The sequence below is a fragment of the Schistocerca gregaria genome, unplaced genomic scaffold (genome assembly GCF_023897955.1).
Source record: "Schistocerca gregaria isolate iqSchGreg1 unplaced genomic scaffold, iqSchGreg1.2 ptg000747l, whole genome shotgun sequence".
NCBI classification, from domain to species: Eukaryota; Metazoa; Arthropoda; class Insecta; order Orthoptera; family Acrididae; genus Schistocerca; species Schistocerca gregaria.
This window is the reverse complement of record NW_026062123.1, coordinates 245,946-258,193: the sequence shown is the minus strand read 5'-3', so window position 1 is coordinate 258,193 and position 12,248 is coordinate 245,946. Positions and strand designations below refer to the sequence as shown.

The following is a 12,248-nucleotide window of genomic DNA, read 5'->3' as shown; positions in this document are numbered from 1 at the left end:
TGGATTCCCTTGAGAAGAACCGAGAACGCAGCACTGGCGGGTCCCCACTGGGACGCTCGCATCATGTTCTATCGACTAGCGTCGGCCTGGCCTCACAAGTTGCTGTGTCCAGGTGCCTCCGAGGCACTGAACTTTAACGACAAGGAGTGCTGCCTATCGTTGCAAAAGCTGCAGCAACACCGCAATCAACTGGGCCGGCAATGCACGTGTAGCAAACAGAACACGTTATCCAGGAAGTACAGTGTCTTCACGTCTAACATTCGGTATGATACTTACCCAGTTGCCAGGACAAACGGTTCACCGGTGCCTCGGTAGCGCAGTAGGCAGCGCGTAAGTCTCATAATCTTAAGGTCGTGAGTTCGATCCTCACCCGGGGCATTTAATTTTCTGTGACTGATGGTGGTGCTGTTGCTGGGGCCCCAACTTATTTCTTGTTTGTTATCCACAACGCTTCAGCGGGAAAATGTTTACTTCCTGTTATTGCTACTTACAGCTTCCCTTTTCCTCTTCTCCCAGCAGAGCATGAAGCCAAAAGCATTGCTCTGAGACGTTTGAGGTGCGCGCCTTGCCAGTCAGCATGCGCAAAGATGCTCGCAAAGAGAGATGGGCGCGGACGCGGGACTCGGCACGAAATGCGCCAAGGGACCGTCCGAACCGTCGAAGAAACGCACAGATCCGGTGTGGTCTAGTGGCTAGGATACCTGGCTTTCACCCAGGAGGCCCGGGTTCGATTCCCGGTACCGGAACGGAATTTTTTCCACACTACTCGTGACAAGTTTGAGCTGTCCGAGCTGCCGTTTCCCGTCCTGCTCGCAATATAGCTACTGTTTCGTGACAGTCAGCAGAATATAGACGAGGGAAGCAGACACACGACGGCCATAGAAATGGTGTATGGCTTCATGCCACACGGTTCCAGTGTAGGCCTGAGCAACTGCATCTGTCGAGGCCCGTTAGCTCAGTTGGTTAGAGCGTCGTGCTAATAACGCGAAGGTCGTGGGTTCGATCCCCCCACGGGCCACTACGCATTTACTACTACGAAAAGGCAGCGCCTATTTCAGCTGGCGAGTGTGATGACCACCCTGCGTGGAAGTTGACAGAGGTTCCGAACCCGACCTGTCGGGAAGCGCTACAGCATTCACTCGCCAATGGCCATAGTGTGCTCGATACACTGGTTCTCAACCGATAAAGAGAAAATGAGAGGAAATGTCCGATTGCCGATGCGTAACAACTTTGGCCCTTGTCAGTACTTGGGCGGGTAAGTGCATCGGAACACAGGGTACTGTTGGCAGTTTTACTTCCTATTTTTCTTTCTCCTTTGTTTTCGGAGCCACAGCCCGATTCGGTCAGGGAGACGCCACCGTGAAATGAAGGGGCGTGCTGTGTGTCCATCGCCTCGCCTCTCCTTACCTCTCTCAGTCGTTTCTCGTGCTTGTTGTTTTGATATAGGCCGATTTGAGAGCGTCAGCTCTCGCGTCAGCCGAGCAAAGTCGAGACAAGTCGAGACACACTACAGGCTGGTCTGCAGCGAGTAACAGGGAGGAAAACAAAACATTAATTTCAAGGCGCGTGGCAAAAGTACCCATACGCGAAATTAAAAGCCTGCTGCGGTGGCCGGGAATCGAACCCGGATCAACTGCTTGGAAGGCAACTATGCTGACCATTACACCACCACCGCACAAGGGAGCGCCCCGGCGCCGCACTGTGTCGGCTTCCCGCCTGTCGGCAGCGGCCGAAGGTGATGGTACCTGGCAGGCGCATTTCGAGGTAGGCTAGGGGAGCACATCCAGACGCATTCGGACAGCATATCCGCGCACATTTCGCATCCTTTGGCAAGAGTCGGCTCTGGCGACGCAAGAGTACGCAGAGGACGGCGTTCTGGCGGCGATTTTAAGCAGTACAGTGCAGGGTTCAGCGTCTGCAGCATCTTCTCGGCAGAATGCTATGGCGCTTGACGACAGTCCCACTTTCCCTTAAGACAACTGCTCGGGAAGCAGCTTGAAGTTGATACCGACCGGAGCATCGGTGGTTCAGTGGTAGAATGCTCGCCTGCCACGCGGGCGGCCCGGGTTCGATTCCCGGCCGATGCATCATTTTGCTTTTCCCGCGGTAATGCTGCCGTGTGGCTTGCGCGCTTGACATGCACGATCCACAAGAATGTATAGCTGGATTCCCTTGAGAAGAACCGAGAACGCAGCACTGGCGGGTCCCCACTGGGACGCTCGCATCATGTTCTATCGACTAGCGTCGGCCTGGCCTCACAAGTTGCTGTGTCCAGGTGCCTCCGAGGCACTGAACTTTAACGACAAGGAGTGCTGCCTATCGTTGCAAAAGCTGCAGCAACACCGCAATCAACTGGGCCGGCAATGCACGTGTAGCAAACAGAACACGTTATCCAGGAAGTACAGTGTCTTCACGTCTAACATTCGGTATGATACTTACCCAGTTTCCAGGACAAACGGTTCACCGGTGCCTCGGTAGCGCAGTAGGCAGCGCGTAAGTCTCATAATCTTAAGGTCGTGAGTTCGATCCTCACCTGGGGCATTTAATTTTCTGTGACTGATGGTGGTGCTGTTGCTGGGGCCCCAACTTATTTCTTGTTTGTTATCCACAACGCTTCAGCGGGAAAATGTTTACTTCCTGTTATTGCTACTTACAGCTTCCCTTTTCCTCTTCTCCCAGCAGAGCATGAAGCCAAAAGCATTGCTCTGAGACGTTTGAGGTGCGCGCCTTGCCAGTCAGCATGCGCAAAGATGCTCGCAAAGAGAGATGGGCGCGGACGCGGGACTCGGCACGAAATGCGCCAAGGGACCGTCCGAACCGTCGAAGAAACGCACAGATCCGGTGTGGTCTAGTGGCTAGGATACCTGGCTTTCACCCAGGAGGCCCGGGTTCGATTCCCGGTACCGGAACGGAATTTTTTCCACACTACTCGTGACAAGTTTGAGCTGTCCGAGCTGCCGTTTCCCGTCCTGCTCGCAATATAGCTACTGTTTCGTGACAGTCAGCAGAATATAGACGAGGGAAGCAGACACACGACGGCCATAGAAATGGTGTATGGCTTCATGCCACACGGTTCCAGTGTAGGCCTGAGCAACTGCATCTGTCGAGGCCCGTTAGCTCAGTTGGTTAGAGCGTCGTGCTAATAACGCGAAGGTCGTGGGTTCGATCCCCCCACGGGCCACTACGCATTTACTACTACGAAAAGGCAGCGCCTATTTCAGCTGGCGAGTGTGATGACCACCCTGCGTGGAAGTTGACAGAGGTTCCGAACCCGACCTGTCGGGAAGCGCTACAGCATTCACTCGCCAATGGCCATAGTGTGCTCGATACACTGGTTCTCAACCGATAAAGAGAAAATGAGAGGAAATGTCCGATTGCCGATGCGTAACAACTTTGGCCCTTGTCAGTACTTGGGCGGGTAAGTGCATCGGAACACAGGGTACTGTTGGCAGTTTTACTTCCTATTTTTCTTTCTCCTTTGTTTTCGGAGCCACAGCCCGATTCGGTCAGGGAGACGCCACCGTGAAATGAAGGGGCGTGCTGTGTGTCCATCGCCTCGCCTCTCCTTACCTCTCTCAGTCGTTTCTCGTGCTTGTTGTTTTGATATAGGCCGATTTGAGAGCGTCAGCTCTCGCGTCAGCCGAGCAAAGTCGAGACAAGTCGAGACACACTACAGGCTGGTCTGCAGCGAGTAACAGGGAGGAAAACAAAACATTAATTTCAAGGCGCGTGGCAAAAGTACCCATACGCGAAATTAAAAGCCTGCTGCGGTGGCCGGGAATCGAACCCGGATCAACTGCTTGGAAGGCAACTATGCTGACCATTACACCACCACCGCACAAGGGAGCGCCCCGGCGCCGCACTGTGTCGGCTTCCCGCCTGTCGGCAGCGGCCGAAGGTGATGGTACCTGGCAGGCGCATTTCGAGGTAGGCTAGGGGAGCACATCCAGACGCATTCGGACAGCATATCCGCGCACATTTCGCATCCTTTGGCAAGAGTCGGCTCTGGCGACGCAAGAGTACGCAGAGGACGGCGTTCTGGCGGCGATTTTAAGCAGTACAGTGCAGGGTTCAGCGTCTGCAGCATCTTCTCGGCAGAATGCTATGGCGCTTGACGACAGTCCCACTTTCCCTTAAGACAACTGCTCGGGAAGCAGCTTGAAGTTGATACCGACCGGAGCATCGGTGGTTCAGTGGTAGAATGCTCGCCTGCCACGCGGGCGGCCCGGGTTCGATTCCCGGCCGATGCATCATTTTGCTTTTCCCGCGGTAATGCTGCCGTGTGGCTTGCGCGCTTGACATGCACGATCCACAAGAATGTATAGCTGGATTCCCTTGAGAAGAACCGAGAACGCAGCACTGGCGGGTCCCCACTGGGACGCTCGCATCATGTTCTATAGACTAGCGTCGGCCTGGCCTCACAAGTTGCTGTGTCCAGGTGCCTCCGAGGCACTGAACTTTAACGACAAGGAGTGCTGCCTATCGTTGCAAAAGCTGCAGCAACACCGCAATCAACTGGGCCGGCAATGCACGTGTAGCAAACAGAACACGTTATCCAGGAAGTACAGTGTCTTCACGTCTAACATTCGGTATGATACTTACCCAGTTTCCAGGACAAACGGTTCACCGGTGCCTCGGTAGCGCAGTAGGCAGCGCGTAAGTCTCATAATCTTAAGGTCGTGAGTTCGATCCTCACCCGGGGCATTTAATTTTCTGTGACTGATGGTGGTGCTGTTGCTGGGGCCCCAACTTATTTCTTGTTTGTTATCCACAACGCTTCAGCGGGAAAATGTTTACTTCCTGTTATTGCTACTTACAGCTTCCCTTTTCCTCTTCTCCCAGCAGAGCATGAAGCCAAAAGCATTGCTCTGAGACGTTTGAGGTGCGCGCCTTGCCAGTCAGCATGCGCAAAGATGCTCGCAAAGAGAGATGGGCGCGGACGCGGGACTCGGCACGAAATGCGCCAAGGGACCGTCCGAACCGTCGAAGAAACGCACAGATCCGGTGTGGTCTAGTGGCTAGGATACCTGGCTTTCACCCAGGAGGCCCGGGTTCGATTCCCGGTACCGGAACGGAATTTTTTCCACACTACTCGTGACAAGTTTGAGCTGTCCGAGCTGCCGTTTCCCGTCCTGCTCGCAATATAGCTACTGTTTCGTGACAGTCAGCAGAATATAGACGAGGGAAGCAGACACACGACGGCCATAGAAATGGTGTATGGCTTCATGCCACACGGTTCCAGTGTAGGCCTGAGCAACTGCATCTGTCGAGGCCCGTTAGCTCAGTTGGTTAGAGCGTCGTGCTAATAACGCGAAGGTCGTGGGTTCGATCCCCCCACGGGCCACTACGCATTTACTACTACGAAAAGGCAGCGCCTATTTCAGCTGGCGAGTGTGATGACCACCCTGCGTGGAAGTTGACAGAGGTTCCGAACCCGACCTGTCGGGAAGCGCTACAGCATTCACTCGCCAATGGCCATAGTGTGCTCGATACACTGGTTCTCAACCGATAAAGAGAAAATGAGAGGAAATGTCCGATTGCCGATGCGTAACAACTTTGGCCCTTGTCAGTACTTGGGCGGGTAAGTGCATCGGAACACAGGGTACTGTTGGCAGTTTTACTTCCTATTTTTCTTTCTCCTTTGTTTTCGGAGCCACAGCCCGATTCGGTCAGGGAGACGCCACCGTGAAATGAAGGGGCGTGCTGTGTGTCCATCGCCTCGCCTCTCCTTACCTCTCTCAGTCGTTTCTCGTGCTTGTTGTTTTGATATAGGCCGATTTGAGAGCGTCAGCTCTCGCGTCAGCCGAGCAAAGTCGAGACAAGTCGAGACACACTACAGGCTGGTCTGCAGCGAGTAACAGGGAGGAAAACAAAACATTAATTTCAAGGCGCGTGGCAAAAGTACCCATACGCGAAATTAAAAGCCTGCTGCGGTGGCCGGGAATCGAACCCGGATCAACTGCTTGGAAGGCAACTATGCTGACCATTACACCACCACCGCACAAGGGAGCGCCCCGGCGCCGCACTGTGTCGGCTTCCCGCCTGTCGGCAGCGGCCGAAGGTGATGGTACCTGGCAGGCGCATTTCGAGGTAGGCTAGGGGAGCACATCCAGACGCATTCGGACAGCATATCCGCGCACATTTCGCATCCTTTGGCAAGAGTCGGCTCTGGCGACGCAAGAGTACGCAGAGGACGGCGTTCTGGCGGCGATTTTAAGCAGTACAGTGCAGGGTTCAGCGTCTGCAGCATCTTCTCGGCAGAATGCTATGGCGCTTGACGACAGTCCCACTTTCCCTTAAGACAACTGCTCGGGAAGCAGCTTGAAGTTGATACCGACCGGAGCATCGGTGGTTCAGTGGTAGAATGCTCGCCTGCCACGCGGGCGGCCCGGGTTCGATTCCCGGCCGATGCATCATTTTGCTTTTCCCGCGGTAATGCTGCCGTGTGGCTTGCGCGCTTGACATGCACGATCCACAAGAATGTATAGCTGGATTCCCTTGAGAAGAACCGAGAACGCAGCACTGGCGGGTCCCCACTGGGACGCTCGCATCATGTTCTATAGACTAGCGTCGGCCTGGCCTCACAAGTTGCTGTGTCCAGGTGCCTCCGAGGCACTGAACTTTAACGACAAGGAGTGCTGCCTATCGTTGCAAAAGCTGCAGCAACACCGCAATCAACTGGGCCGGCAATGCACGTGTAGCAAACAGAACACGTTATCCAGGAAGTACAGTGTCTTCACGTCTAACATTCGGTATGATACTTACCCAGTTTCCAGGACAAACGGTTCACCGGTGCCTCGGTAGCGCAGTAGGCAGCGCGTAAGTCTCATAATCTTAAGGTCGTGAGTTCGATCCTCACCCGGGGCATTTAATTTTCTGTGACTGATGGTGGTGCTGTTGCTGGGGCCCCAACTTATTTCTTGTTTGTTATCCACAACGCTTCAGCGGGAAAATGTTTACTTCCTGTTATTGCTACTTACAGCTTCCCTTTTCCTCTTCTCCCAGCAGAGCATGAAGCCAAAAGCATTGCTCTGAGACGTTTGAGGTGCGCGCCTTGCCAGTCAGCATGCGCAAAGATGCTCGCAAAGAGAGATGGGCGCGGACGCGGGACTCGGCACGAAATGCGCCAAGGGACCGTCCGAACCGTCGAAGAAACGCACAGATCCGGTGTGGTCTAGTGGCTAGGATACCTGGCTTTCACCCAGGAGGCCCGGGTTCGATTCCCGGTACCGGAACGGAATTTTTTCCACACTACTCGTGACAAGTTTGAGCTGTCCGAGCTGCCGTTTCCCGTCCTGCTCGCAATATAGCTACTGTTTCGTGACAGTCAGCAGAATATAGACGAGGGAAGCAGACACACGACGGCCATAGAAATGGTGTATGGCTTCATGCCACACGGTTCCAGTGTAGGCCTGAGCAACTGCATCTGTCGAGGCCCGTTAGCTCAGTTGGTTAGAGCGTCGTGCTAATAACGCGAAGGTCGTGGGTTCGATCCCCCCACGGGCCACTACGCTTTTACTACTACGAAAAGGCAGCGCCTATTTCAGCTGGCGAGTGTGATGACCACCCTGCGTGGAAGTTGACAGAGGTTCCGAACCCGACCTGTCGGGAAGCGCTACAGCATTCACTCGCCAATGGCCATAGTGTGCTCGATACACTGGTTCTCAACCGATAAAGAGAAAATGAGAGGAAATGTCCGATTGCCGATGCGTAACAACTTTGGCCCTTGTCAGTACTTGGGCGGGTAAGTGCATCGGAACACAGGGTACTGTTGGCAGTTTTACTTCCTATTTTTCTTTCTCCTTTGTTTTCGGAGCCACAGCCCGATTCGGTCAGGGAGACGCCACCGTGAAATGAAGGGGCGTGCTGTGTGTCCATCGCCTCGCCTCTCCTTACCTCTCTCAGTCGTTTCTCGTGCTTGTTGTTTTGATATAGGCCGATTTGAGAGCGTCAGCTCTCGCGTCAGCCGAGCAAAGTCGAGACAAGTCGAGACACACTACAGGCTGGTCTGCAGCGAGTAACAGGGAGGAAAACAAAACATTAATTTCAAGGCGCGTGGCAAAAGTACCCATACGCGAAATTAAAAGCCTGCTGCGGTGGCCGGGAATCGAACCCGGATCAACTGCTTGGAAGGCAACTATGCTGACCATTACACCACCACCGCACAAGGGAGCGCCCCGGCGCCGCACTGTGTCGGCTTCCCGCCTGTCGGCAGCGGCCGAAGGTGATGGTACCTGGCAGGCGCATTTCGAGGTAGGCTAGGGGAGCACATCCAGACGCATTCGGACAGCATATCCGCGCACATTTCGCATCCTTTGGCAAGAGTCGGCTCTGGCGACGCAAGAGTACGCAGAGGACGGCGTTCTGGCGGCGATTTTAAGCAGTACAGTGCAGGGTTCAGCGTCTGCAGCATCTTCTCGGCAGAATGCTATGGCGCTTGACGACAGTCCCACTTTCCCTTAAGACAACTGCTCGGGAAGCAGCTTGAAGTTGATACCGACCGGAGCATCGGTGGTTCAGTGGTAGAATGCTCGCCTGCCACGCGGGCGGCCCGGGTTCGATTCCCGGCCGATGCATCATTTTGCTTTTCCCGCGGTAATGCTGCCGTGTGGCTTGCGCGCTTGACATGCACGATCCACAAGAATGTATAGCTGGATTCCCTTGAGAAGAACCGAGAACGCAGCACTGGCGGGTCCCCACTGGGACGCTCGCATCATGTTCTATAGACTAGCGTCGGCCTGGCCTCACAAGTTGCTGTGTCCAGGTGCCTCCGAGGCACTGAACTTTAACGACAAGGAGTGCTGCCTATCGTTGCAAAAGCTGCAGCAACACCGCAATCAACTGGGCCGGCAATGCACGTGTAGCAAACAGAACACGTTATCCAGGAAGTACAGTGTCTTCACGTCTAACATTCGGTGTGATACTTACCCAGTTTCCAGGACAAACGGTTCACCGGTGCCTCGGTAGCGCAGTAGGCAGCGCGTAAGTCTCATAATCTTAAGGTCGTGAGTTCGATCCTCACCCGGGGCATTTAATTTTCTGTGACTGATGGTGGTGCTGTTGCTGGGGCCCCAACTTATTTCTTGTTTGTTATCCACAACGCTTCAGCGGGAAAATGTTTACTTCCTGTTATTGCTACTTACAGCTTCCCTTTTCCTCTTCTCCCAGCAGAGCATGAAGCCAAAAGCATTGCTCTGAGACGTTTGAGGTGCGCGCCTTGCCAGTCAGCATGCGCAAAGATGCTCGCAAAGAGAGATGGGCGCGGACGCGGGACTCGGCACGAAATGCGCCAAGGGACCGTCCGAACCGTCGAAGAAACGCACAGATCCGGTGTGGTCTAGTGGCTAGGATACCTGGCTTTCACCCAGGAGGCCCGGGTTCGATTCCCGGTACCGGAACGGAATTTTTTCCACACTACTCGTGACAAGTTTGAGCTGTCCGAGCTGCCGTTTCCCGTCCTGCTCGCAATATAGCTACTGTTTCGTGACAGTCAGCAGAATATAGACGAGGGAAGCAGACACACGACGGCCATAGAAATGGTGTATGGCTTCATGCCACACGGTTCCAGTGTAGGCCTGAGCAACTGCATCTGTCGAGGCCCGTTAGCTCAGTTGGTTAGAGCGTCGTGCTAATAACGCGAAGGTCGTGGGTTCGATCCCCCCACGGGCCACTACGCATTTACTACTACGAAAAGGCAGCGCCTATTTCAGCTGGCGAGTGTGATGACCACCCTGCGTGGAAGTTGACAGAGGTTCCGAACCCGACCTGTCGGGAAGCGCTACAGCATTCACTCGCCAATGGCCATAGTGTGCTCGATACACTGGTTCTCAACCGATAAAGAGAAAATGAGAGGAAATGTCCGATTGCCGATGCGTAACAACTTTGGCCCTTGTCAGTACTTGGGCGGGTAAGTGCATCGGAACACAGGGTACTGTTGGCAGTTTTACTTCCTATTTTTCTTTCTCCTTTGTTTTCGGAGCCACAGCCCGATTCGGTCAGGGAGACGCCACCGTGAAATGAAGGGGCGTGCTGTGTGTCCATCGCCTCGCCTCTCCTTACCTCTCTCAGTCGTTTCTCGTGCTTGTTGTTTTGATATAGGCCGATTTGAGAGCGTCAGCTCTCGCGTCAGCCGAGCAAAGTCGAGACAAGTCGAGACACACTACAGGCTGGTCTGCAGCGAGTAACAGGGAGGAAAACAAAACATTAATTTCAAGGCGCGTGGCAAAAGTACCCATACGCGAAATTAAAAGCCTGCTGCGGTGGCCGGGAATCGAACCCGGATCAACTGCTTGGCAGGCAACTATGCTGACCATTACACCACCACCGCACAAGGGAGCGCCCCGGCGCCGCACTGTGTCGGCTTCCCGCCTGTCGGCAGCGGCCGAAGGTGATGGTACCTGGCAGGCGCATTTCGAGGTAGGCTAGGGGAGCACATCCAGACGCATTCGGACAGCATATCCGCGCACATTTCGCATCCTTTGGCAAGAGTCGGCTCTGGCGACGCAAGAGTACGCAGAGGACGGCGTTCTGGCGGCGATTTTAAGCAGTACAGTGCAGGGTTCAGCGTCTGCAGCATCTTCTCGGCAGAATGCTATGGCGCTTGACGACAGTCCCACTTTCCCTTAAGACAACTGCTCGGGAAGCAGCTTGAAGTTGATACCGACCGGAGCATCGGTGGTTCAGTGGTAGAATGCTCGCCTGCCACGCGGGCGGCCCGGGTTCGATTCCCGGCCGATGCATCATTTTGCTTTTCCCGCGGTAATGCTGCCGTGTGGCTTGCGCGCTTGACATGCACGATCCACAAGAATGTATAGCTGGATTCCCTTGAGAAGAACCGAGAACGCAGCACTGGCGGGTCCCCACTGGGACGCTCGCATCATGTTCTATAGACTAGCGTCGGCCTGGCCTCACAAGTTGCTGTGTCCAGGTGCCTCCGAGGCACTGAACTTTAACGACAAGGAGTGCTGCCTATCGTTGCAAAAGCTGCAGCAACACCGCAATCAACTGGGCCGGCAATGCACGTGTAGCAAACAGAACACGTTATCCAGGAAGTACAGTGTCTTCACGTCTAACATTCGGTATGATACTTACCCAGTTTCCAGGACAAACGGTTCACCGGTGCCTCGGTAGCGCAGTAGGCAGCGCGTAAGTCTCATAATCTTAAGGTCGTGAGTTCGATCCTCACCCGGGGCATTTAATTTTCTGTGACTGATGGTGGTGCTGTTGCTGGGGCCCCAACTTATTTCTTGTTTGTTATCCACAACGCTTCAGCGGGAAAATGTTTACTTCCTGTTATTGCTACTTACAGCTTCCCTTTTCCTCTTCTCCCAGCAGAGCATGAAGCCAAAAGCATTGCTCTGAGACGTTTGAGGTGCGCGCCTTGCCAGTCAGCATGCGCAAAGATGCTCGCAAAGAGAGATGGGCGCGGACGCGGGACTCGGCACGAAATGCGCCAAGGGACCGTCCGAACCGTCGAAGAAACGCACAGATCCGGTGTGGTCTAGTGGCTAGGATACCTGGCTTTCACCCAGGAGGCCCGGGTTCGATTCCCGGTACCGGAACGGAATTTTTTCCACACTACTCGTGACAAGTTTGAGCTGTCCGAGCTGCCGTTTCCCGTCCTGCTCGCAATATAGCTACTGTTTCGTGACAGTCAGCAGAATATAGACGAGGGAAGCAGACACACGACGGCCATAGAAATGGTGTATGGCTTCATGCCACACGGTTCCAGTGTAGGCCTGAGCAACTGCATCTGTCGAGGCCCGTTAGCTCAGTTGGTTAGAGCGTCGTGCTAATAACGCGAAGGTCGTGGGTTCGATCCCCCCACGGGCCACTACGCATTTACTACTACGAAAAGGCAGCGCCTATTTCAGCTGGCGAGTGTGATGACCACCCTGCGTGGAAGTTGACAGAGGTTCCGAACCCGACCTGTCGGGAAGCGCTACAGCATTCACTCGCCAATGGCCATAGTGTGCTCGATACACTGGTTCTCAACCGATAAAGAGAAAATGAGAGGAAATGTCCGATTGCCGATGCGTAACAACTTTGGCCCTTGTCAGTACTTGGGCGGGTAAGTGCATCGGAACACAGGGTACTGTTGGCAGTTTTACTTCCTATTTTTCTTTCTCCTTTGTTTTCGGAGCCACAGCCCGATTCGGTCAGGGAGACGCCACCGTGAAATGAAGGGGCGTGCTGTGTGTCCATCGCCTCGCCTCTCCTTACCTCTCTCAGTCGTTTCTCGTGCTTGT

At 54.4% G+C, this 12,248-nt stretch overlaps 28 non-coding genes across 28 annotated transcripts; 23 read left to right on the top strand and 5 right to left on the bottom strand.

The window, feature by feature from the left end:
* Positions 1-305: 305 nt before the first annotated feature.
* Trnam-cau (transfer RNA methionine (anticodon CAU)) lies at positions 306-378 on the top strand. The gene has a single exon. It is a non-coding gene; the product is annotated as a tRNA-Met (tRNA).
* A 296-nt stretch (positions 379-674) lies between these two features.
* Positions 675-746, top strand: Trnae-uuc (transfer RNA glutamic acid (anticodon UUC)). The gene has a single exon. It is a non-coding gene; the product is annotated as a tRNA-Glu (tRNA).
* A 198-nt stretch (positions 747-944) lies between these two features.
* On the top strand, positions 945-1,018 carry Trnai-aau (transfer RNA isoleucine (anticodon AAU)). The gene has a single exon. It is a non-coding gene; the product is annotated as a tRNA-Ile (tRNA).
* A 585-nt stretch (positions 1,019-1,603) lies between these two features.
* Positions 1,604-1,675, bottom strand: Trnag-ucc (transfer RNA glycine (anticodon UCC)). Its single transcript has one exon. It is a non-coding gene; the product is annotated as a tRNA-Gly (tRNA).
* Positions 1,676-2,016: 341 nt separating this feature from the next.
* Trnag-gcc (transfer RNA glycine (anticodon GCC)) lies at positions 2,017-2,087 on the top strand. Its single transcript has one exon. It is a non-coding gene; the product is annotated as a tRNA-Gly (tRNA).
* A 381-nt stretch (positions 2,088-2,468) lies between these two features.
* Trnam-cau (transfer RNA methionine (anticodon CAU)) lies at positions 2,469-2,541 on the top strand. The gene has a single exon. It is a non-coding gene; the product is annotated as a tRNA-Met (tRNA).
* Positions 2,542-2,837: 296 nt separating this feature from the next.
* Trnae-uuc (transfer RNA glutamic acid (anticodon UUC)) lies at positions 2,838-2,909 on the top strand. Its single transcript has one exon. It is a non-coding gene; the product is annotated as a tRNA-Glu (tRNA).
* Positions 2,910-3,107: 198 nt separating this feature from the next.
* Positions 3,108-3,181, top strand: Trnai-aau (transfer RNA isoleucine (anticodon AAU)). The gene has a single exon. It is a non-coding gene; the product is annotated as a tRNA-Ile (tRNA).
* Positions 3,182-3,766: 585 nt separating this feature from the next.
* Trnag-ucc (transfer RNA glycine (anticodon UCC)) lies at positions 3,767-3,838 on the bottom strand. Its single transcript has one exon. It is a non-coding gene; the product is annotated as a tRNA-Gly (tRNA).
* Positions 3,839-4,179: 341 nt separating this feature from the next.
* Trnag-gcc (transfer RNA glycine (anticodon GCC)) lies at positions 4,180-4,250 on the top strand. The gene has a single exon. It is a non-coding gene; the product is annotated as a tRNA-Gly (tRNA).
* A 381-nt stretch (positions 4,251-4,631) lies between these two features.
* On the top strand, positions 4,632-4,704 carry Trnam-cau (transfer RNA methionine (anticodon CAU)). The gene has a single exon. It is a non-coding gene; the product is annotated as a tRNA-Met (tRNA).
* Positions 4,705-5,000: 296 nt separating this feature from the next.
* Positions 5,001-5,072, top strand: Trnae-uuc (transfer RNA glutamic acid (anticodon UUC)). The gene has a single exon. It is a non-coding gene; the product is annotated as a tRNA-Glu (tRNA).
* A 198-nt stretch (positions 5,073-5,270) lies between these two features.
* Trnai-aau (transfer RNA isoleucine (anticodon AAU)) lies at positions 5,271-5,344 on the top strand. Its single transcript has one exon. It is a non-coding gene; the product is annotated as a tRNA-Ile (tRNA).
* A 585-nt stretch (positions 5,345-5,929) lies between these two features.
* Positions 5,930-6,001, bottom strand: Trnag-ucc (transfer RNA glycine (anticodon UCC)). Its single transcript has one exon. It is a non-coding gene; the product is annotated as a tRNA-Gly (tRNA).
* A 341-nt stretch (positions 6,002-6,342) lies between these two features.
* On the top strand, positions 6,343-6,413 carry Trnag-gcc (transfer RNA glycine (anticodon GCC)). The gene has a single exon. It is a non-coding gene; the product is annotated as a tRNA-Gly (tRNA).
* Positions 6,414-6,794: 381 nt separating this feature from the next.
* Positions 6,795-6,867, top strand: Trnam-cau (transfer RNA methionine (anticodon CAU)). Its single transcript has one exon. It is a non-coding gene; the product is annotated as a tRNA-Met (tRNA).
* Positions 6,868-7,163: 296 nt separating this feature from the next.
* Trnae-uuc (transfer RNA glutamic acid (anticodon UUC)) lies at positions 7,164-7,235 on the top strand. The gene has a single exon. It is a non-coding gene; the product is annotated as a tRNA-Glu (tRNA).
* Positions 7,236-7,433: 198 nt separating this feature from the next.
* Trnai-aau (transfer RNA isoleucine (anticodon AAU)) lies at positions 7,434-7,507 on the top strand. The gene has a single exon. It is a non-coding gene; the product is annotated as a tRNA-Ile (tRNA).
* Positions 7,508-8,092: 585 nt separating this feature from the next.
* On the bottom strand, positions 8,093-8,164 carry Trnag-ucc (transfer RNA glycine (anticodon UCC)). The gene has a single exon. It is a non-coding gene; the product is annotated as a tRNA-Gly (tRNA).
* Positions 8,165-8,505: 341 nt separating this feature from the next.
* On the top strand, positions 8,506-8,576 carry Trnag-gcc (transfer RNA glycine (anticodon GCC)). Its single transcript has one exon. It is a non-coding gene; the product is annotated as a tRNA-Gly (tRNA).
* A 381-nt stretch (positions 8,577-8,957) lies between these two features.
* Positions 8,958-9,030, top strand: Trnam-cau (transfer RNA methionine (anticodon CAU)). The gene has a single exon. It is a non-coding gene; the product is annotated as a tRNA-Met (tRNA).
* Positions 9,031-9,326: 296 nt separating this feature from the next.
* Positions 9,327-9,398, top strand: Trnae-uuc (transfer RNA glutamic acid (anticodon UUC)). Its single transcript has one exon. It is a non-coding gene; the product is annotated as a tRNA-Glu (tRNA).
* Positions 9,399-9,596: 198 nt separating this feature from the next.
* Trnai-aau (transfer RNA isoleucine (anticodon AAU)) lies at positions 9,597-9,670 on the top strand. Its single transcript has one exon. It is a non-coding gene; the product is annotated as a tRNA-Ile (tRNA).
* A 585-nt stretch (positions 9,671-10,255) lies between these two features.
* On the bottom strand, positions 10,256-10,327 carry Trnag-gcc (transfer RNA glycine (anticodon GCC)). Its single transcript has one exon. It is a non-coding gene; the product is annotated as a tRNA-Gly (tRNA).
* A 341-nt stretch (positions 10,328-10,668) lies between these two features.
* Trnag-gcc (transfer RNA glycine (anticodon GCC)) lies at positions 10,669-10,739 on the top strand. Its single transcript has one exon. It is a non-coding gene; the product is annotated as a tRNA-Gly (tRNA).
* A 381-nt stretch (positions 10,740-11,120) lies between these two features.
* Positions 11,121-11,193, top strand: Trnam-cau (transfer RNA methionine (anticodon CAU)). The gene has a single exon. It is a non-coding gene; the product is annotated as a tRNA-Met (tRNA).
* Positions 11,194-11,489: 296 nt separating this feature from the next.
* Trnae-uuc (transfer RNA glutamic acid (anticodon UUC)) lies at positions 11,490-11,561 on the top strand. The gene has a single exon. It is a non-coding gene; the product is annotated as a tRNA-Glu (tRNA).
* Positions 11,562-11,759: 198 nt separating this feature from the next.
* Positions 11,760-11,833, top strand: Trnai-aau (transfer RNA isoleucine (anticodon AAU)). Its single transcript has one exon. It is a non-coding gene; the product is annotated as a tRNA-Ile (tRNA).
* The last annotated feature ends 415 nt before the right edge of the window (positions 11,834-12,248 follow it).